This window comes from Leguminivora glycinivorella, chromosome 14 (assembly GCF_023078275.1).
Source record: "Leguminivora glycinivorella isolate SPB_JAAS2020 chromosome 14, LegGlyc_1.1, whole genome shotgun sequence".
NCBI lineage: Eukaryota > Metazoa > Arthropoda > Insecta > Lepidoptera > Tortricidae > Leguminivora > Leguminivora glycinivorella.
The window spans coordinates 7,700,217-7,721,752 of record NC_062984.1 but is presented as its reverse complement, the minus strand read 5'-3'; the positions used below and the strand labels follow the sequence as shown (position 1 = coordinate 7,721,752).

The 21,536-nt window shown below is 36.4% G+C and overlaps 1 protein-coding gene across 1 annotated transcript in view; it reads left to right on the top strand.

Moving 5' to 3' along the window:
• Positions 1-21,536, top strand: part of LOC125233195 (voltage-dependent T-type calcium channel subunit alpha-1G) — a 294,775-nt gene that overhangs the window by 41,476 nt on the left and 231,763 nt on the right. Inside the window, exon 2 of the mRNA XM_048139099.1 lies at positions 1,974-2,092. The gene's annotated coding sequence lies outside the window, so the exon portion shown is untranslated. The remainder of the gene's footprint in view (positions 1-1,973; positions 2,093-21,536) is intronic.

The window sequence follows — 21,536 nt, the reverse complement described above, 5'->3', positions numbered from 1 at the left end:
GACACTTCAAACTTATAACACCCCGTCGTTTTTGCGTCGGTTAAAAATACTGGGACTCGACGAAATGCATTGGTATGATATATGATACTTAAATTATTTTTGAAACTGTGGACCGTAGTTGCAGTAATGGACTACAGTTGGCGGGTTTTACGGTATTTTTTGTGACGTTTACCCTATAAAGTAACGTATTATAAAACGACCGATGTTCATGGTAGAGGCTCTCAAATAATCCCAGATTATTTTTACTGAGAAGTTTATTTACTTTGGAAAGAATTTGTTGCTTCATATTTTAATATTTCAACAGCAGGCAGGCAAGTGTGGTCGCGCGACAAATGATAAAATATCTAGCCGTCCCTATCGCTTACTAATAGTGAGATAGAGATGACCTGATGTTTTATAATTTATCGCAACCATGCTTGCCTAGCAGGTTTGTTGCATGATATTAATGAGACAGTTTTTAATTATGTGATGTATGTAGCAAACAAATTCTGTGAAATATTCGAAAACAATTACTTAAGAAAGAAATAAAGTTATGTCTTAGACAAAGTTACATAATTATATGTGAGTGTGCACAGGAAAACGTCCCACTTTGTCGATTGCTATAAAGCCGATTTGTCAATTTATCCATATAAAGATACAAGTAAATCTCGCCTTAGTGGTAACCGACAAAGTGGGACGTTTTACTAAACACACTCACTTATATATAATACCAAAATGAGAACGATCTCCATTAATCGACGCTCTAGTGTGATGTCAATTGCCCGCAATGTTTATTAGACAATGGCCAAACAAACATGGTACAATCATGTACTTGTACAACTAGTGGCATTTGTACGTATTGTGCAAATAATCTTGATATTAGACTCGTATAAAGTTGTTATATTATTAGTATTGGTGAAGAGGCTAATTGTTTTACAGGTAATAAAATAGACCAGAGATTTTAACCGATATTTTTTTAAACGCCCGAAACGGGATACCCCCATTTGCCAGAATTTCATTTGCCATAATTTTATTTGCCATCCTATTCAACAATCATAATATTGTTTCTCATAACATCTTATGCCATAATCATTGTTTACTATATTAATCTAGTGCCAGAAACTTTGTTTCCCATAAAGTCAGTTTCCATAATGTCATTTGTCAGAATCATCGAAATCCGTAATTACCACATTCCATACCATCATTTGTCATACAAATTAGCGTCCAGAAAAGTCAATTTCCATAATGTGCTTTGGCAGAATCGAAAACTACTATAATAGGTACTAGAAGGACTAGAGAATGAAACTGCTATCAGAAAGTAGGTTAGGTTAGGTTAGAACTGTGACCCCCTGGAAAATGAAACTGCTATCAGAAAGTAGGTTAGGTTAGGTTAGAACTGTGAACCTCTGGAAAAGGAAACTGCTTGAAAAGTAGGTTAGGTTAGGTTAGAACTGTGACCCCCGGAAAATGAAAATACTATCAGACAGTAGGTTAGGTTAGGTTAGAACTGCGACCCCTGGAAAATGAAACTGCTATCAGAAAGTAGGTTAGGTTAGGTTAGAACTGTGACCCCCTGGAGAATGAAACTGCTGGAAAAGTAGGTTAGGTTAGGTTAGAACTGTGACCCCTGGAAAATGAAATTGCTATCAGAAAGTAGGTTAGGTTAGGTAATAATATGGGCAACAATTAATATGGCAAAAATTGCTTATGGCGTTTGAATATTCTATGAAACCATATTATTGCACTTAATAATATGGCTAACAAATAGTATGGCATTGTATGATTATGGAAGGTAATATTCGGATAAACAACGAGTATGTCATATGATTTTTATGGTAAACAAATCATTCGGGCAAATGAAATTCAGGCAAGTTAGATTCGGGCAAATGAATATTATGTTAAATGACAGTCGGGCAAACAATAGACAACCGCCCGAAACATACCAATATTTCAAGTTGAATTGTTATAATAATACGAGTTTCCCATTGTTTCAGTTACTTCCAACTGCGATAACAAACTTGGAAAATTGAAATTTTCTAAGAGTATTAGTGAACAGTTGAATCTGTCAGAAGTTTGATTAGCTGGCATTTACTCCAACCTTCCTCAATTTAGGGTGAGTACTTTTGTAAGATTTCTTTACCGTCTATTTTATACAATGTTTGAGCAAAATACTTATTGTTTGAGAGTCGTTACATTAGGTTTGTTAAATTAACTTTTGATTAAATCCAGAAACCAAGCAAAAATACGGAAGACATTCAATTGACAACATACTACAGTAAACTTCGTTTCTATTATGTATATGTTTCTTATAAAAAATACCTTTTTATGTAAATAAATTACCAAGGCATTATAAACATATCATTATTTACATAAGAAGACCGTGTATTTTTTATTTGCACATATAAACGTTTTACTGACATGTACATTAAAAATGTAAATTATTTTACAACATTGTCATTTATCGGGGTCATTTACTTACACGATACCACAGTATAAAGCAGTAATAACTCTTCTAACAAACTTCACTCCGCGCGGTGTGTCGAAAACTACTCTCCATATGCACCGAATACATGCGAAACTGGTAAGTATTGGGCTGGACAGTCGGGGCCGCGTTCGCGCGCTGTGTTGACGTGTTGAGTTTGGGAGAAAATGACGTCAGCACCGAAGACATATTTTCGTTACTGTAGTGTTTATGGGTGTATGGAGAACAGTTCTCAAAATGCGGAAATGTCAGAATGTTCTTTAGAATTCCTAGACACCCAGAAAAGTAAGTGGTTGTTATATTTTTGCAGTGTTAGGTACATTATTGCTTACGTAAATGGCGTAAAAGTGAGGTTTAAAGCTAGAATGACACATTAAAATCAATAAGGATTTATCTGTAACGACATTTAGGTAGATGCTGCGATCTATCTAGCTCGAAAGTTTGGTACCTACTTAAATATTGTGCAAACATCTATTCAAACATTTAATGTAAATACGATTTCGTCAGTATTTAAGAAACAAACACGTACTTGAATCTTTATTAGATAAAAAGGTAGAAAGAGCGTTGGTACTAGCATTAGCGCCATACACAGTTACTACGAGTAGGACAGTAGCACAGGTACAACCCTGCGTGACCTTGCGCAGTAGTAACGACCGCGTCGCCGCTGCCTGAGATTAACTACTGATTTAACTTTATACTGTGACGATACTATCAAAAAAATGGATAGTCCAATAGATATAAGAGAATAATTTCATTTTAATTATATAAATTTAGTAATATTTGAAGATAAAATAAAAAAAAGATTAAAATAAATTATAAATAAATACATTAAAAAAAAACAATGAATGATATAATTACATGATACAAATACACAAGTTCTATTATCTGATTAATATATGTAATGTTAATTAAAGATATTGTAATACTAATATAAATAATCTTAATCAAATAATTTGTAATATGCATGAAATGTAATCGTCATTTAATGTGATGTGATCTATTGGAAATAAAAGGCTTAATTATCAAAAAAAAAGAGTGTACGCCTTGCTAGTCTAGTAGTACTAGTGCCTAAAATATGTAAATTTTAGATTCGCGTGAGCATAAATGAGGCAGCTATCTATCTGGTAATCCATGAAACCAAAACTATCGTCAGAAACTTAATTGCTGAATATCTTGAAAATACTCATCGTACACCCATCTTAAAGGCCCGGTAACGTACCTCCAAACCTTCTGTTGTTCAGGGTGTCCCTGGCCGGCAGTGATCGCTTATCATAACAATAACTGTGTGCTCGTTTACTCTCATCGCACGAAAAAAATGTTAACACGTGATTCGACCTACTTGACCATTTATGATTTAAACGAAACGTCAGTTTTGCAGGTCGAATAAAGCTCCGAAAAAAATTAATAGTTACGAAATAACCCAATTACAGCTCTTACAAAACCTCGAGTCTATCATAAGCCCGTGCCATCCATTAATTAAAATTAATTTATCTCGTGGTTCCCTCTCCATACAACGTCGGCCCACTTCACTACACCAAACCCTTTATAAATAAGGTAATAGTAACCTTTCACCAACGAGACTTCTATTTAATACTCCGTTTTTAGTGACTTACGGTATAATCGATGGAATCAGGCGTTACTTTGCGGAAATCCATGTTAATCGTAAACTAGAACTTTCCTTTGCTAATCCGCGAATCGATAACGTGCAAGTCAATCAGTGCTAACCTGTTATAATTACTTGCGTATTTTTTACATGCAATTAATTTTCCCACCCTCCCACCGCAAAAATAAAAATAAATACGCAAATAAATATAACAACCCACCACCAAAAATACAAAACTCGACACGTGTTTCGCCTCTCTACGAGGCATCCTCAGGAGCTGATGTTGACGGTCCGAAGTCCCGCAACTGACTGATCGTCCCCAGAATGGTCGGCCATATTTATACTTTGTCCACCCCCTACCAAGCAAGTTAGATGGAAAAATTCGTAATAACGGCGATGACGCAATATTCAACTGCTCATTAAGGATTAACCCCCTATTGTTGTACCTAATTATCTCCAACTGTTCTAGAACCCCCAAACGCAGCCCTTTCTCACATACATGTAAAACATCAAAAGAATGATTCTCTGATACAGTATGGTCACTCTCTATCAAATGCTTTGCAAAATTGGATCTCTCTGGATGGTTGTGCCTGTATATAAATAATAAATAAATATAATAATAAATAATAAATATTTTATAGGACATTCTTACACAGACAGTAAGCTCAAGAAGGCTTGTGTTGCAGGTACTCAGACAACGATATATATAATATATAAATACTTATATACATAGAAAACATCCATGACTCAGGAACAAATATCTGTGCTCATCACACAAATAAATGCCCTTACCGGGATTCGAACCCGGGACCGCGGCGTAGCAGGCAGGGTCACTACCGACTGCGCCAGACCGGTCGTCTATGATGCCATATGCTCCTTATGATGCCTGTATGATGCCATATGCTCCTTATACCTAGTAGTGAAATTGCGGCCCGTTTGGCCCACGTACACTTTGTTACAAACATCACAGCTCAACTTATAAACCCCAGATTTTTTCCCTTTCTCGATCCTATCTTTGCCGTTACAAAGCTTGGAGTGCAAAGTGTTATTTGTCCTAAAGGCCACAGGAATGCCGTTTGACTTCAAAATCTTATAAATGTCCTCTGACACTTTGCCAACATAAGTAATGCTCGCTTGACACCTCTTAACCGGTTCAGAAGGACGTGCCGCATACAACATATTGTTAACCATAACCATTCGCTTCTTTCTGATGATGCCATCAACGATTGATTTATCATAACCGTTCGAAACTGCCAAGTGGTAAATATTGTCCAATTCGGCTCGATAGTGTTCTTCAGAAAGAGGCACAGACAACATCCTATGCACATAACAGTGAAAAGCGGCCAATCTATGCTGCCAAGGGTGTGTAGAAGAAGCTGGTATAACTGTATCAGTATGTGTAGGCTTGCGGTAAATTTGAAATTGATGACTATTATTAACTCTAGTAATGGTCAAATCTAGAAAATTCAATGACTTGTCTTGCTCTAGTTCCTTCTTAAACTTGATCTTTGGATGTTTACTATTAAGCCCAGTAACAAATTCATCCAGCAGGTCCATACTCCCCGTCCAACAAATAATCAAATCATCTACGTATCTGAAGTTATACAATATATTATCATTCCCTGCAATATGCTGGTTCTCAAAGTGGTCCAAAAAGATATCCGCCATTAAAGGACTCAGTGGAGAACCCATGGCTAAACCATCACTTTGCAAATAATACTGTCCCCCGAATCTAAAATAATTATGTTTCATACATATAGTAGTTAGATCTATCAACTCATCTACCTCCCCTGGATGTAAACGTTGCTTTTCAAAAAGGTCCCTTAGAATATCCAAAGTCTCCCCATACGGCACATTCGTAAACAAACTATCTACATCCAACGAAAGCAAGACAGCATTATCTGGAATAATAATATCTTTGATCTTTTCTATTAACTGCAAACTATTCCTCAAACAAAACTTCGGCCGGAACTGAGACTTTTCTCTAATAATGTGATTCAACCTCTTAGCTAGATTATAAGTTGGTGCACCCAAATATGAGACCACTGGACGAACTGGAATGTTATCCTTATGAATCTTAGGTAGCCCATAAAGAATAGGAGCTCGTGGATTCATTGGCACAACCATGCTCTTCTGATGTTCAGTTTCAAAAACAAACATAACATACATACATACATACATACATATGTAACAAACATAGAGTTCTTAATTGCCTGTCTCAGATCTTTCTGGAATCCTGGAGTTGGGTCTCTCTGCAAACTCGAAAAGCCATCACCTTGAATCAGATCAAGAACTTTCTGATTATAACTTCCTTTCTCCATAATAACAATGCAATTTCCTTTGTCTGCTTTCGAAACTACCAAATCATTTTCTCGCACTTTCTGTTGAATAGTTCTCAGTGCCAAACCATCAGAACTAAATCCACCACCCTGTGCCGGAACAGTACTCTTAATAACATTGGCCACCATGGTCTTGGTATCTAAATCACCACGGCCCCGCACTATCGCTACCTCTGAATCCACAGCCAAATTCTCTAACGTCCCCTGAGTTATTTTTGGCTGGAAATTATATTTCAACCCTTTTCCTAAAAGCTCTACTTCATTCTCCGAAAACTCCACATCAGTTAAATTTTTCACACGAGGATGGAAGTCATGGTGAGGTGTTGGTTCCGTTTCCCTCCCCTCAAAAACGAACTCGAACTCGACTCCGTTAACCTACGCAATTTGTTTAGCTGAGTAGTATACATCTCATGTGCAAGTTCAGAAGCAAAGTATCTCGCCTTTTGGTCTAGGATATCAAACTCGAGATTATGCAACTTAAATGAGAGTTCAGAATACAACACTTTAAGATGCAGTTTCAAATTATCTCTAACCGAAAACCAATGGCGAGATTCTTCGTTCAACCAAATTCTCTGAGCCCTACTAACAGCCAACTTAGCAGCCCTCGAATTGCTACTACAACGCAACTGGATGTAATTAGGCACAACGTTCAAACGCTTGCACTGTTGATTAAACCACACATTCTGGACAGCTGCACGATGTTGTTTGGTTAGTTTGACATAAAGTCGTGCCTGTTCGGCCACGCTAGCCGTTTTCAAATAATCGATGGAATCAGGCGTTACTTTGCGGAAATCCATGTTAATCGTAAACTAGAACTTTCCTTTGCTAATCCGCGAATCGATAACGTGCAAGTCAATCAGTGCTAACCTGTTATAATTACTTGCGTATTTTTTACATGCAATTAATTTTCCCACCCTCCCACCGCAAAAATAAAAATAAATACGCAAATAAATATAACAACCCACCACCAAAAATACAAAACTCGACACGTGTTTCGCCTCTCTACGAGGCATCCTCAACAACACATGATAAATCAATCGTTGATGGCATCATCAGAAAGAAGCGAATGGTTATGGTTAACAATATGTTGTATGCGGCACGTCCTTCTGAACCGGTTAAGAGGTGTCAAGCGAGCATTACTTATGTTGGCAAAGTGTCAGAGGACATTTATAAGATTTTGAAGTCAAACGGCATTCCTGTGGCCTTTAGGACAAATAACACTTTGCACTCCAAGCTTTGTAACGGCAAAGATAGGATCGAGAAAGGGAAAAAATCTGGGGTTTATAAGTTGAGCTGTGATGTTTGTAACAAAGTGTACGTGGGCCAAACGGGCCGCAATTTCACTACTAGGTATAGTATAAGGAGCATATGGCATCATACAGGCACAACCATCCAGAGAGATCCAATTTTGCAAAGCATTTGATAGAGAGTGACCATACTGTATCAGAGAATCATTCTTTTGATGTTTTACATGTATGTGAGAAAGGGCTGCGTTTGGGGGTTCTAGAACAGTTGGAGATAATTAGGTACAACAATAGGGGGTTAATCCTTAATGAGCAGTTGAATGTTGCGTCATCGCCGTTATTACGAATTTTTCCATCTAACTTGCTTGGTAGGGGGGGTGGACAAAGTATAAATATGGCCGAACATTCTGGGGACGATCAGTCAGTTGCGGGACTTCGGACCGTCAACATCAGCTCCTGAGGATGCCTCGTAGAGAGGCGAAACACGTGTCGAGTTTTGTATTTTTGGTGGTGGGTTGTTATATTTATTTGCGTATTTATTTTTATTTTTGCGGTGGGAGGGTGGGAAAATTAATTGCATGTAAAAAATACGCAAGTAATTATAACAGGTTAGCACTGATTGACTTGCACGTTATCGATTCGCGGATTAGCAAAGGAAAGTTCTAGTTTACGATTGACTTACGGTATAAAATGACGGAGTTACTGTGCGAAGTTTGGTCTTATGCAAAATTAATTGTGACAAAGTCATCTTATCCGACTTCACTTTTTTGTGAAATTATGACCAGTAGGTACTTACAGTTAACCAATTTGAAGACAAGCTGATTATTGCCCCATAATAAAAAAAATCGTGGAATTGAAAATAGAATTATATCTTTTCATAAAAAAAATGCATTTCCCGGGACCTAAGACTATCACATAACAAATTTCAACGAAATTGTTCGAGCTGTTTCTGAGATTGCCTGGATATATGAATAAATAATTAAATATAAAATAATTGCTCGTTGAAAAGTATTAGATATATAGATGTTTCGAGAAACTTTATGAAATCATACAACACTTTACATGACATTCGCTTAGTGTGACGTTCGCTTCCTTTCGACGTCATTTTAAGCGGGTTCTACTGACAGTAACCTGTAACCTACAACAAAAGTGCATTGTTAATAGTATAATCGCTGCGGAACGAGAGATATCTCGCAGATAAGGGAAATGACTGCCCTACTTTGCTGATACTGAGAAACCGCTTACTATATAAATCCGAGATAATCCTAAAAAATGACTAGTTATATTAAAATTTTCGCTGTTTTTCGTGGCTAACAAAATCTTGCGTTGCGTTGTTGGGTACAGTTGGTACGTTCATTGCGACAATGTATTTTAATTTTCAGTGATAATCTTATAAATACTTCACAGTTACTAAGAATCACTTCCATAAAAGAAATAACACATGAATTTGAAAACTAAATAAGAATATACTACGCTTTACATGACATTCGCTTAGTGTGACGTTCGCTTCCTTTCGACGTCATTTTAAGCGGGTTCTACTGACCTGTGACCTACAACAAAAGTGCATTGTTAATAGTATAATCGCTGCGGAACGAGAGATATCGCGCAGATAAGGGAAGCGGCTGCCCTACTTCGCTGTTTCTGGAGCGCGCATTCAATTGTACCGTCTTGAAATGCGTACGGTTTCGAAGAGTAGGTTTTGATGTGGTATGTAAAATTGCTTTAGTTTGAGGTTTTAGAACGGGAAATTTATGAAGACGGATTATATTGCAAATAATAAATATTCGTGGGTGTCGTAGAAGTCTACTGTGAGATATGGGTTAAATTGTGACGTAGGCGAGAGGCTGGCAACCTGTCACTGCAATGTCACAATTTCGTTTCTTTAAACCCCTTATTTGCCAAGAGTAGCACTGAAACTTGAGTAGGTTCATGTGCTCTGCCTACCCTTTTATGGGATACAGGGGTGATTGTGTATGTATGTAATATATTAATTACATCGCTGCGATCTCCTCACAGTGTTCGTAGACAACGGGTGGTTATATCTTTATTGTACGCTGTATAATTTGTTTCTATACTTATATTCTCATTCATAATTATAGCGGTAATTGAAGACAATTGTTATTGAATTGCTTGAACCTACTCTCGTAATTCAATTTGTTAAATGGGTCATTCTATTTAAAGTTACATATTTAATAATGATGATTGTAGGAGAAATAATAAAAAATCCGAAATCAACAAAACCAAGCACAACTTTAAATCGATACCTAAATGTTTAACTTTAAACCTTATATGAAATTATACTCAGTGTTCTATAGGAAAAGTTGAATAAAAGTACTGAGAACCGTGCTTTTATTACCCGTTTATTATTCTGCGTCAGAAATTTTTCCTATGAAATAACGCGAGTTTATAAAATATAGACAAAAGCCAATGATGCAGTTTAATGCAAAACGTTGCATCAAAAATTAAAGGAAAACTTTCCGGTTCAATAATTTATTCCATTTAGCTTAAAAATATTAAAAGCGCGCCACGCTATGATGGCATGATATCGTATCCTTTCATAATAAAATTTTCTGAAATTAGCTATAGCGAGTTAAGATTCAATATTGGTGATTTTAAAAGTCGAAATCCTTAATCCCAAATACCTTTTTGATGTATTTTGATTTGTTTTTGTATTTTCATTAAGCTCAAAATTAAATTGTTCAAGAAAAAAATAAAAATAACACATGTTGAGATTCTAATCCAAGCATCACTGATAATTATTCAAATAGCGTGCCAAGCTGAGGCTAATAATAAAATGCTCAAAAACCGGTAAATACAAGTTCGTTCTTCGGTAAAGCAAATATCTGGGTCTCAAGATCGCGGATCAGTGTGTTTCTGAGGCCCTTTTACCTCCCGGACACACTAACGTACGATTCAAGTGCAACAAAGAAGGAATAAAACGTCGAACGCACGTTCCCGGTTGGCCCTCTATGCGCTAATTCACCACAGTGTCATGACAATTCTGGGTTGATAAGTAACATTGACCAGGCAATGTCGACGAAGTGTCACTGTTGGGCGACAATTGTCACTAATGTGACAAATTTTTGTTGTATTGGTGCATGAGCAATAAATAATGTTTGTATTGTATTGTACTAGATGGACATGTGTTACGACACGAACTGTTCCTCAAAAAAGGAAAAATAGAAGGAAAGAGAGGAAGAGGAAGACCTAGGAGCAACTATTTCAGCCAAATTAAAGAAAAGGTTCAGGTCGTGTCGTATCGTACCAGGTGCCGTAGCCGAATGGCATTTCTGCGACGCGAAACGAAAACGAAACGCCGCGAAAGGTAGTCTGTCGCGCCAATAAGCAAGAGCGATAGAGATAAATATCTACGAGCGTTTCGTTTCGTGAACGTTTTTACCCTGAAGGTGAAGGAGTTGGCAGAGGACCGGACGAATTGGAGATTGCTCCACCGACAAGAGCACAGTTTTTAAGTTAGAAGCAGAAGTTTGTATTGTATTGTAAAATAGCCCTTGGTTAGGCCAGAGATTTGAATCGCTGTAACATGGCAAACCTGCATGTTGCAGTCGCCGCACGCACTGGCCGCTAAGAAGAAAAAGTACGGCCATATCGCGCGTCTTTTGTTTTGGTTGGACAAAATTTTCTCTGCCGGGGAAGGCTAATATGCATTTCAAGTGCTATTGATTTAATTGTATTTAAAACTTGTGAAATACTTCTATTGTAAAAACAGTGTGTTTGTGTTGGGCTACCTCTTATGCAGCCCTTTCTTCTACTTTAAAATTTAAGAAGAACTTTGCTGAACGTCGCTGCTTATACTACTCAGAGCTGGAACATCTTCAGCCTGGTTTCTATACGACTAGCGCAGTGTCACCCGCGGACAGACCACGTTATACGGCTCGACGAAGACCAGCATGAGGAACGTTGAGGCCAGTGACGATCTTTTACTTGTAAATACCTACTCGTGTACTGACAGATAGTACCCACTTTATTGTATATATTAGTTTTTATATTATATTGTTTACTGGAAGAACCTTCGTTTAATTTCTCCGCTGCTAGCCGGTTACATCGCCTGCATTTGTAAGCTACTAGAACGCAAGACCAGATGTAACAGCATTAGCGCTACGTAATTTGGCTATCCCGGGTTCATACATTTTTGATAACCCTTTTACACTGACGCTGCAGCTGGGTGACCTACAAATTTTAGCATTAGTAGGTTATGCGGACAAAATATTTATTCGAAATAGGTATAGCATTTAGATATACCGCTTCATTTAAACTTAAATGAGCAATTCCCGAATAGTTTGTATGTACATTTGGATCACGTCTCCGATTTTGATAAAAATTGTCCATGATGCTGAGCAAGATCCACTAGGTTACCCAAAATGTCCTAGGCTGTTTGTATGAATCTTTCCTTTTTTGTTACCGGAAATTTATAGAAATCTGGTAACATAAAAGGAAGGTTTCATAGTGTATATTGTTTCGAATTTTATTTCGAGTTTCATATGATCGAATTTGTTAGTTTCTCTAAATAAGGAGCGCCATTTTTGACACGGACATATCCGATGAATATCAGATCTAGCTCATTTTTGACGTATTAAGTTTAAATCGGGCTGATAATGTGTTCAAGTAAAAAATAATAATACTGAAGTGTAATTGAAGTTCTGGTGTTTATAGTTAGTTTTCCCATTTTGAATTTGAACCTTGTTCTATAAGTAAATTGGTACGAATTTCGTTTGTTTCAAAAATCAATGTATCAATGGAAATTCTACTTTATTTGGTTCATGAAAGATTCAAATTAGATTGCAAAAATACAATGCAACAATATGTACATTGGGCCTTACGAGGTTAATACAGTAGGTACCTATAATCTTGTACTTCCCATTTGTTAAAAAAAGATGGCTGATTTAAAAACATGGAGGCCGAATGGGTTATCCTTCACAAAAATTACGTCCTTTTCTAGTGGCAGTTTCGCTAATGCAATATGTATACCATTTAATATTTATCATGCTTGTTTTCACTGTATGTATATATAGTACCTACCTACCTACCTGTATAGTAATAATTAAAACATTTTTTTCATTTTCTGCAATACTTTAGACGCATACTTCGTTTAATATGAATAAATCTTCAAGTTGTAGGTCTGTGCATCCTAAAAATTCGTTCAGAAGAAAAATGTGGGCATAAAAACCCCAAAATTATACATACATAATTCCACTGCATTATATCCCTCGAGGGTCGGGCTATAAATAGCCCCGTTCTATTATTAAAAATAAATCCAGTACAAAGTTACCCCAACGCGCTTCCTTAAGCAAATATTCAGGAATCCTTCGCCTATTCACATTCTTGCAAACTCCGCGAATAATGTATGATATACGAGAAAGCATTGTTCAGCGTTTTGATTTGCTTTGTATGTACTTTGATTTTCAGGAATTGGGTTACGACAAGATTTGTCCATGTGATGTAATAATTATCTATTCTAGGTACTTACTTACCTATGTAGGAACTTTGTGTCAAAATAGTACATTATTATATTTATTATATTTTTGGACACTAATTATGATACAAGTGCGGACAAGACAAAATTCGAAACGAGTGGCAATAAATTAAAACACGACTGAGGGAAGCGTTTTTTAAACCGACACGAGTTACGAATTTCCTCTTGGCACGTGTATCGGAAGACGTTTTTCAGTTCATATTTCCCTTTGAAGTTTCGACCTGACAATAAAATGTACTACTTTGCAAACTAGTACAGGAAAAAACGCCACATTATGTACCGAAACATAAATTTGAACAGTGTTCGATAAAAAATTATAAATTTTGTTTATTGAATCACATTTCCATAGAAAATTATAATACATGTCGCGTTTGTATTAAAGATTATCGCTAGATCCCGACGCGAATCCAAAATTTCAATTTAGGCAGCTAATTGAAAAACGGGCCTAAGCATGTCAAACATTTGACACAATTTTTATTAAAAATCTCGGCCCAGAGTACGTAGCCAAATGCACAAAAGCTCACAAAAAAATCTTTTTCATGCCTAGCCATCTCTATCGCTCTTCTGTATTGGTGCGACAGAGCCAGACTGCGTTTATACCGGCGTCTAGTGTCAACGATTGTTATTTCGGCTAGGCCGGTAGAATTCTTTACGTTCCCGCATCGCCTGGAGCGTAGAATGAGCACTTTTCTAGGCTGAAGAATGCTCTTGAGATGTACAACATTATCCACTTTGACTTGACACCTCTCTTCCCACATTTTGTAAAAGAAAACTTCGTTTCGTATTGTGTTACACGTACAAATAAAAAACTGTGTGATCTTGATGTGCTTCTTTTTGTTCATAAAAACATTTTTATATTTTTTCCGCAATAAAAATGAGTAGAAATTTGGTAAATGGTGTGTTTTTTTTTGTTTAAAAACATCGCTGAGCTAAACTTTATGGGAATTTAATTATTATAGCTATGATGAGAGAGGAAGGAGAATTTGTAATACAGCCATTGCACGCTAAAGTACATAATCTTATTATAATATGATGTCTATTATTTCAAATGTAACGTTTCAATTTTAAGCTGTGAAGCAACATCGTAATCATCGTATTTCATATTCGAAGTATATTATAGTTTGAATTTTTCCGTCCATCTATAATTTTAGGTACAATAAAATTGCAATGCTTCCATCCAATAACTATTGGAATTTAATAATAGAGTGTGTGTGCTACGTGCGAAAATGGAAAAATCTGCAACACACGCGCGTATTCTAAAAATTACGAGTAACATCACGAATATTAAAAATTGTGTATTTTTTACGGCTTACTACGCTATCGGCAATGATGGTCATCGCGTGGTGACATACAATCATGATTGTTTCCTTAGAAGTTTGTCCAAAAATTATATGATATGCTGCTAAGGAATGAAACATGCTCCCCTCATCTGTATTCCCGGCCGAGTACAATGTGGGCGTATTCAAGTTAAGAGTGAATAGGTTATTACTGAACCAGTGAGTTTCGTCACTTTCCACTGTATATAAATCTGTTGTACACAATAAATTGATTACTACTGCTAAGGTCAATCACTGACCAGTCTATAAAAAAAGATCGATCCATCATCGCCGATCATGGGCCGCATCAAACCTTATACATGATCGAAATCAACTGCAAACTGCCCTTCATTGGCCAATGGGGAAGAAGAGCCATAAGAACCTAAAGCCTAACCAGAAATATTTGACTACGCGCCATTACGCGCGATATTCTGACGTGTAAAAAATGTTAATTTTTATTAATAAATGTATCTTATCTTATTTTATCTTATCATGTTGCGGGATTTCATTAGAAAATCAAAGTAATTTATTCAGAAAATAGGCCACAGGGGCACTTTTACACGTCATATTGTATATATTAACAAAAGATTTAAAATTGAATTGAAATTACAATTGATAATACTAATTCTACTATTATAAGGACTACCTATTTTCTTCAAACTGTAGACATCAGAAGAAACAGCGCTCTCTGGACAATATTGTATTTCTGTTCAGGCTTTGTTCTTCATAAATTTTACAACCATGCTCGATCCATAATGCAAAATTCAATTTTACATTGCATAGTACAAACGTTTCGGTCTATAGCAATTTCTAATACTTTATTCATGATTTAAAGTGAGCTATGGAAGTAATAGTCTGACCTAGCTAATACCGCGCCAGCTTGAGTTGACGTTGCAAACTGTGGAGTAGTATTTTCATTGAAATTTGACAGTTATGTTCATTTTCACGCTTTGCTATTGGAAAATCTATGTGAAGTTGGGCTGGAATGATTTTAGATGCCTGCATTTTATGGTTGAAATGCAAAACTGTAGAACGCTGAAATCGCATCTTTACCATGGAATTTATATCGCATCAAAAGTTTATATCTCGACATTTTTAGATGATATGCTCTATATATATTCAATATTGTTATTTTTTGTCTGTTTTTAGGGTTCCGTAGTCAACTAGGAACCCTTATAGTTTCGCCATGTCTGTCTGTCCGTCCGTCCGTCCGTCCGTCCGTCCGTCCGTCCGCGGATAATCTCAGTAACCGTAAGCACTAGAAAGCTGAAATTTGGTACCAATATGTATATCAATCACGCCAACAAAGTGCAAAAATAAAAAATGGAAAAAAATGTTTTATTAGGGTACCCCCCCTACATGTAAAGTGGGGGCTGATATTTTTTTTCATTCCAACCCCAACGTGTGATATATTGTTGGATAGGTATTTAAAAATGAATAAGGGTTTACTAAGATCGTTTTTTGATAATATTAATATTTTCGGAAATAATCGCTCCTAAAGGAAAAAAAAGTGCGTCCCCCCAATTAGCGGAATAAGAAAAACAAGAATACTTTATGTAAATAACTAATATATTAAAGAATATAAAGTACATTGACCCGGTAAGTAAACGTGAGCAAAAATGTACAGACCGATACAACCAGCGCCATGTGGCTATTTAGGGAACTAAAATTAAAAAATAAAGTGCTGTCTATGACAGCTAGTGCTTTCAGCCAATATCAAATTTCAATATTTAATACTCCCACTAAATTTGATATGGCTAGTGCAATGTGTGTATTACATTTACTCATAGCATACAATAAACAAAAAAAAAAACAAACCTTCAAATTGCCAACAGAACAACTTCCTGATTTTAGAGCAAATCAAAGAAAATTACAATATAGAGAGTATCTGATCTCTGATATTCATAAATTGCACAGCCGGTAAAGCCTTGGTAAATATATCCGCAAGTTGTTCTGTACTGGGCACATATCTAATATCTATCAACTTTTGTTGGACTTTTTCACGAATGAAATTAAACTTTACATCTATGTGCTTACTTTTCTTATGGAAAACTGGGTTATTTATAAGTTTTATGGCACTTTGATTGTCCATACACAAAGTTGTACAATTCATATCAAATTCAATGTCTTTAAAAATTGTTTAAGCCATAACAGGTTCTTGGCTGCTTCACAACCAGCTAAGAATTCAGCCTCACAGGTTGACAAGGCCACGCAGGGCTGTTTCTGACTAGCCCACGAGATAGGCCCACCATTCAACATGAATAAATAACCCGTAGTTGACTTTCTAGAATCTAAGTCCCCGGCAAAATCTGAATCAGAATAACCAACTAATTCTGACTGCTTTTCATACTTAATACAGACATCTTTTGTTTTAATAAGGTATTTGATTATTCTTTTCACTTGAGCTACATGCTCCAAACTAGGATTATTAATATATCTGCTTAAGACATTTACACCAAAGCATATGTCAGGCCTAGTTGCGTTGGCCAAGAACAATAGTGAACCAATAGCTTCACGATAGGGAAAATCAATAATATCATTCTCATTTTCATTTTTCTTAATAGGCACATTAACATCAACAGGTGTATTGCACGCATTTGCAGTACTCATATTAAACTTACATATTATCTGCTCTATATATCTTTTCTGGTGTATACAGATGGTGCTATTGCTCTTGACTATCTCTAAACCCACATATTTGTTCAAATCTATTTCTTTAATTTGAAAACCAATTTTCAAATGGCTAACAATCAAGTCTAAAACACTATTAGATTCAGACATAACCAGAGCATCATCAACATATAAAATCAGGATTGCTTTAACACCCTTAAAATTACCTACAAAAACACAACTGTCTGCCTGTGATTGTTTGAAACCAAATTTTACTAAAAAATCTGTAAATTTCTTATTCCAGCATCTGGAAGCCTGTTTCAGTCCATAGAGGGACTTTTCTAACTTGCATATCTTATTAGGTGCTGGTGCTGTAACACCATCTGGCACTTCCATATATATGTCCTCTTCTAGGACCCCATATAAAAATGCTGTTTTCACATCTAATTGTCTAATGTTCCAATCCATTTGAGCAGCAATGCTTAGCAATATTCTAATTGACTCATATCTGGTAGTTGGTGAAAATGTTTCATAATAGTCAAGTCCTTGAATTTGTGTAAAGCCACGAGCACAAAGGCGGGCTTTATACTTCTCTACTTCACCATCTTTGTTCCTTTTAATGTTGAAAACCCACTTTGATGTTATGGTCCTATGATCTTCTCGATCAACGAAGCTCCAGGTGTTATTCTCTTGATGAGATTCTAGCTCTTCCGATATAGCTTTCAGCCATTCTTTACACTCCGGACTGTTGATAGCATCATTGTAAGTAACAGGGATATCAAAACTATTTGAAAAGTTTACTTCAAAGACACAGTTTCTCCTGGGTCTTAAGTTGTATGAAACTTCATTGCGTAACGCTTCTGCATTAATTTCACAAGGTGGTATATAGGTGTCATCCTGTCGATCCATATCACCATTAGAGGTATCCTCATCCAAAGGAATATCTGCCTCTTCTTGCTCCACCCTTTCTATCTCAATTTGTTCTAAACTGTTTTCATCTTCAATTTCATCACGAAAATGAAGTGAGATTTCTATTTCATTCTTCTGAAAGTTTGGTGTGTTTCTCTCATCAAATATAACATTTCTTGATACTGTCACTCTTTTGGTTTCTGGGTCATACATCCTGTAATTTGTGTGTTCATATCCAACTAACATCAATTTTCGACTCTTACTCTCTAGCTTCGTTCTTAATTGATCCGGTACATGTACATAACCCACACATCCAAACACTCTTACATGATCTAGACTAGGTTTCATATCAGTCCATAGTTCATAAGGTGTAACACTTGGGGTTTGACGTGAAGACGTACGATTCAGTATATACACAGCACAGCTGACTGCTTCAGCCAAAGATCAAGGGATATGCCACGAGCATATAGCATAGACCGAGCATTCTGCATAATTGTCCTCATTTCCCGTTCTGCCCGGCCATTCATTTCTGGACTATAAGGAGCAGTCAATTCATGCAGTATGCCTTCACTGTCCAGATATTCTTTAAATTCTTTACTTTTAAATTCACCGCCATTGTCAGTATGCAACACACGCACACTATGCAAGAATTTATTCTTTATTATGGCATTGTATTTCTTGAAATACTCTAATGCATCACTTTTGTTCTTAAGAAAGTACACATGTCTATAAGCAGTGGCAGCATCTTTAAATAATATGAAATATTTCATACCTTGTACTGAGGGCACGCTCATGGGGCCACAAAGGTCACTATAAACCATGTCACCTGGCTGCAGTGGACCTCTGCTGGACTTCTGGAACGGTCTCCGAGCTTGTTTTCCGTAGGCACAACCCTCGCACACAAAACTGTCACAATCAGTTAGTTCCACACCATTTATCACATTATTATTGCACATTTTCTGGATTTCTTTAATGTCCAAGTGACATAACCTCTCATGCCACGTACGCAAGTCCGATTTTTGTACTAAATTGCACTGATTTAATACAGTTTTCACTTTCACTTCATATAAGTTATTTCTTCTTAAAGATGCACACATAACTTTTTTATTGTCCAGATATATAAATGCATCAGAGCCTTTTTTAACAATTTCATATCCATGTCTTGTTATCACTCCCTCAGAGATTAAATTTCTGTTTAACTTAGGGACATATAAAACATCTTTCAAAACACTGGTCTCCCACTGACCATCGACCCATTTATTTAACAATATGTCTCCTTGTCCGGCCACATCTAAAATTTCCTCATTTCCTAATTTCAATGGTGAACCTCTGTACTCGTGAATTTCTGTAAAATATTCCTTTTTAAATGAAATATGTCCAGAGGCGCCACTATCCAATATCCATTTGTCATCTTCCTTGGGTTCTTTCCACTCACAGTGTGTAACATTGAAAGCTAACATATCACTCTTCCCTTGACTCTTCTTCGGAGCCCGACATTCTCTCGCATAATGACCACGAACACCACAGTTGTAACAAGGATAGCGATGTCCTTGATGTTCTTTATTCTCTTTTGAATCTTTCTTACTTGAAGAAGGGCCAGGCTTAGTGGTAGTGAACACTTTCTTCTTCACCTGTTTAGAAACATACAAGGCGGTTTCATTTTCATCTTCCACACTTAGGCTCGCCTCTTCATCCAGTAAACGAGCAGTCAAGTTAACAATAGTTTGGCTCTTAGTATCTAATGACATCCACGCCTGACGTAAGGATCTGAATTTAGGTGGAAGAGTACTCAATATCTTCGTCATAATGGCGGTATCACTGATACTCTCGCCGCTTTCTTTAAGTTGTTTAGCCAAGGATTCAACTTTAGCTATATGTTGAGCTATGCTATCCGTTGGACTCATCTTGTATTGATAGAATCTCTCGTGAATCATCATCTTAGTAAGCTCAGACTTTTGTTCATAAATAGATTCGAGCTTATTCAATATTTCTAACGCAGTCTCACAATTTTCAATAAGGGTAATTTGATTGAGATGCATGGCCGATGTCATGATGAACATAGCCATCCCATCATCTTTATTCCATTGTGTGGCATTCGATTCCGTTTTAGTTTCCCTTATATTTAAACCTTTCGCTCGTAATGCGCACATAATTTGGAACTTCCACTGCTTAAAATTCGTTCCATCGAATTTCTCGACTTTTCCAGTAACCTCCATCTTTGTTGTCGAGTCACTGTTTCTCACTGTATTTGCACACTACTTTACTGTCTTTCTTTGTTAATCTTTCACTCGCGTGGGCTAAGGGGCCCATAACCAATTAGCGGAATAAGAAAAACAAGAATACTTTATGTAAATAACTAATATATTAAAGAATATAAAGTACATTGACCCGGTAAGTAAACGTGAGCAAAAATGTACAGACCGATACAACCAGCGCCATGTGGCTATTTAGGGAACTAAAATTAAAAAATAAAGTGCTGTCTATGACAGCTAGTGCTTTCAGCCAATATCAAATTTCAATATTTAATACCCCCCCTCTAACTTTTGAACCATATGTTTAAAAAATATGAAAAAAATCACAAAAGTAGAACTTTATAAAAACTTTCTAGGAAAATTGTTTTGAACTTGATAGGTTCAGTAGTTTTTGAGAAAAATACGTAAAACTACGGAACCCTACACTGAGCGTGGCCCGACACGCTCTTGGCCGGTTTTTTTACTATTTATGTGCTATACGTATTATTTTTATTTTTTACTTTCACAGTGCCTTGGTTTTACTGTTATGCTGTGTAACTTATTTGAATACTAAATAAATAAATAAATCTCACATATACGGGTCACTTACGTATTTTTAATCCAAAATTGCTTGCAAAACCGATGCAGACTACGCAGAGGCAGAGAACTCCGACAACGTGAGATCCGGTGATGATCCTCAAAATGGAATGAAACAAAAGACAGTGATTTTCTACTAAAATGCGAGTAGGTGAGTGACCCGTTATTTACCTACACTCATTTGAGTATTATAGGCTACTAGACTCATATCAAAATTGGCACAATAAATGATTGATTTCTATAGAAGTTTACTTAAGAAACCATTATTTATTGGGCAGCAGTTCTCAGCAGCTATTATTCTCAGTTTATCTGTTTTTTTCTAGGTATGCTTAACTGCTTTTTTTTAAACAATGCCTGTCAGAAATTGTTAAGTAGGTACGCACAAGAAAGTTTCGTCATACTTTACAAACTTTTCCAACGTCTGGCCGAGAAAGTTAATTAAACAAAGTTCCACATAAAAAAAAACTGTATTGTAATACAGGAAAATCAATTCTTGCATGACTTGTGCTGCCTTTGGATCCTTGTGTCGGCTTTTTGCTTTTAAATTTTAAGGAGTACATAGGTAAAATTTGATTTTTGTCTATAAGATTATGTGAATTTCTGACACGGCGCCATTTTTTACGCGCCTTGCCAATAGACTGATGTTTTTGCACCAAAACCTCAATAGACTGGGGATTGTGCCAATATCTACCATACTTTATACTGGAACAATACTATCGCCTGAAGGCAAAA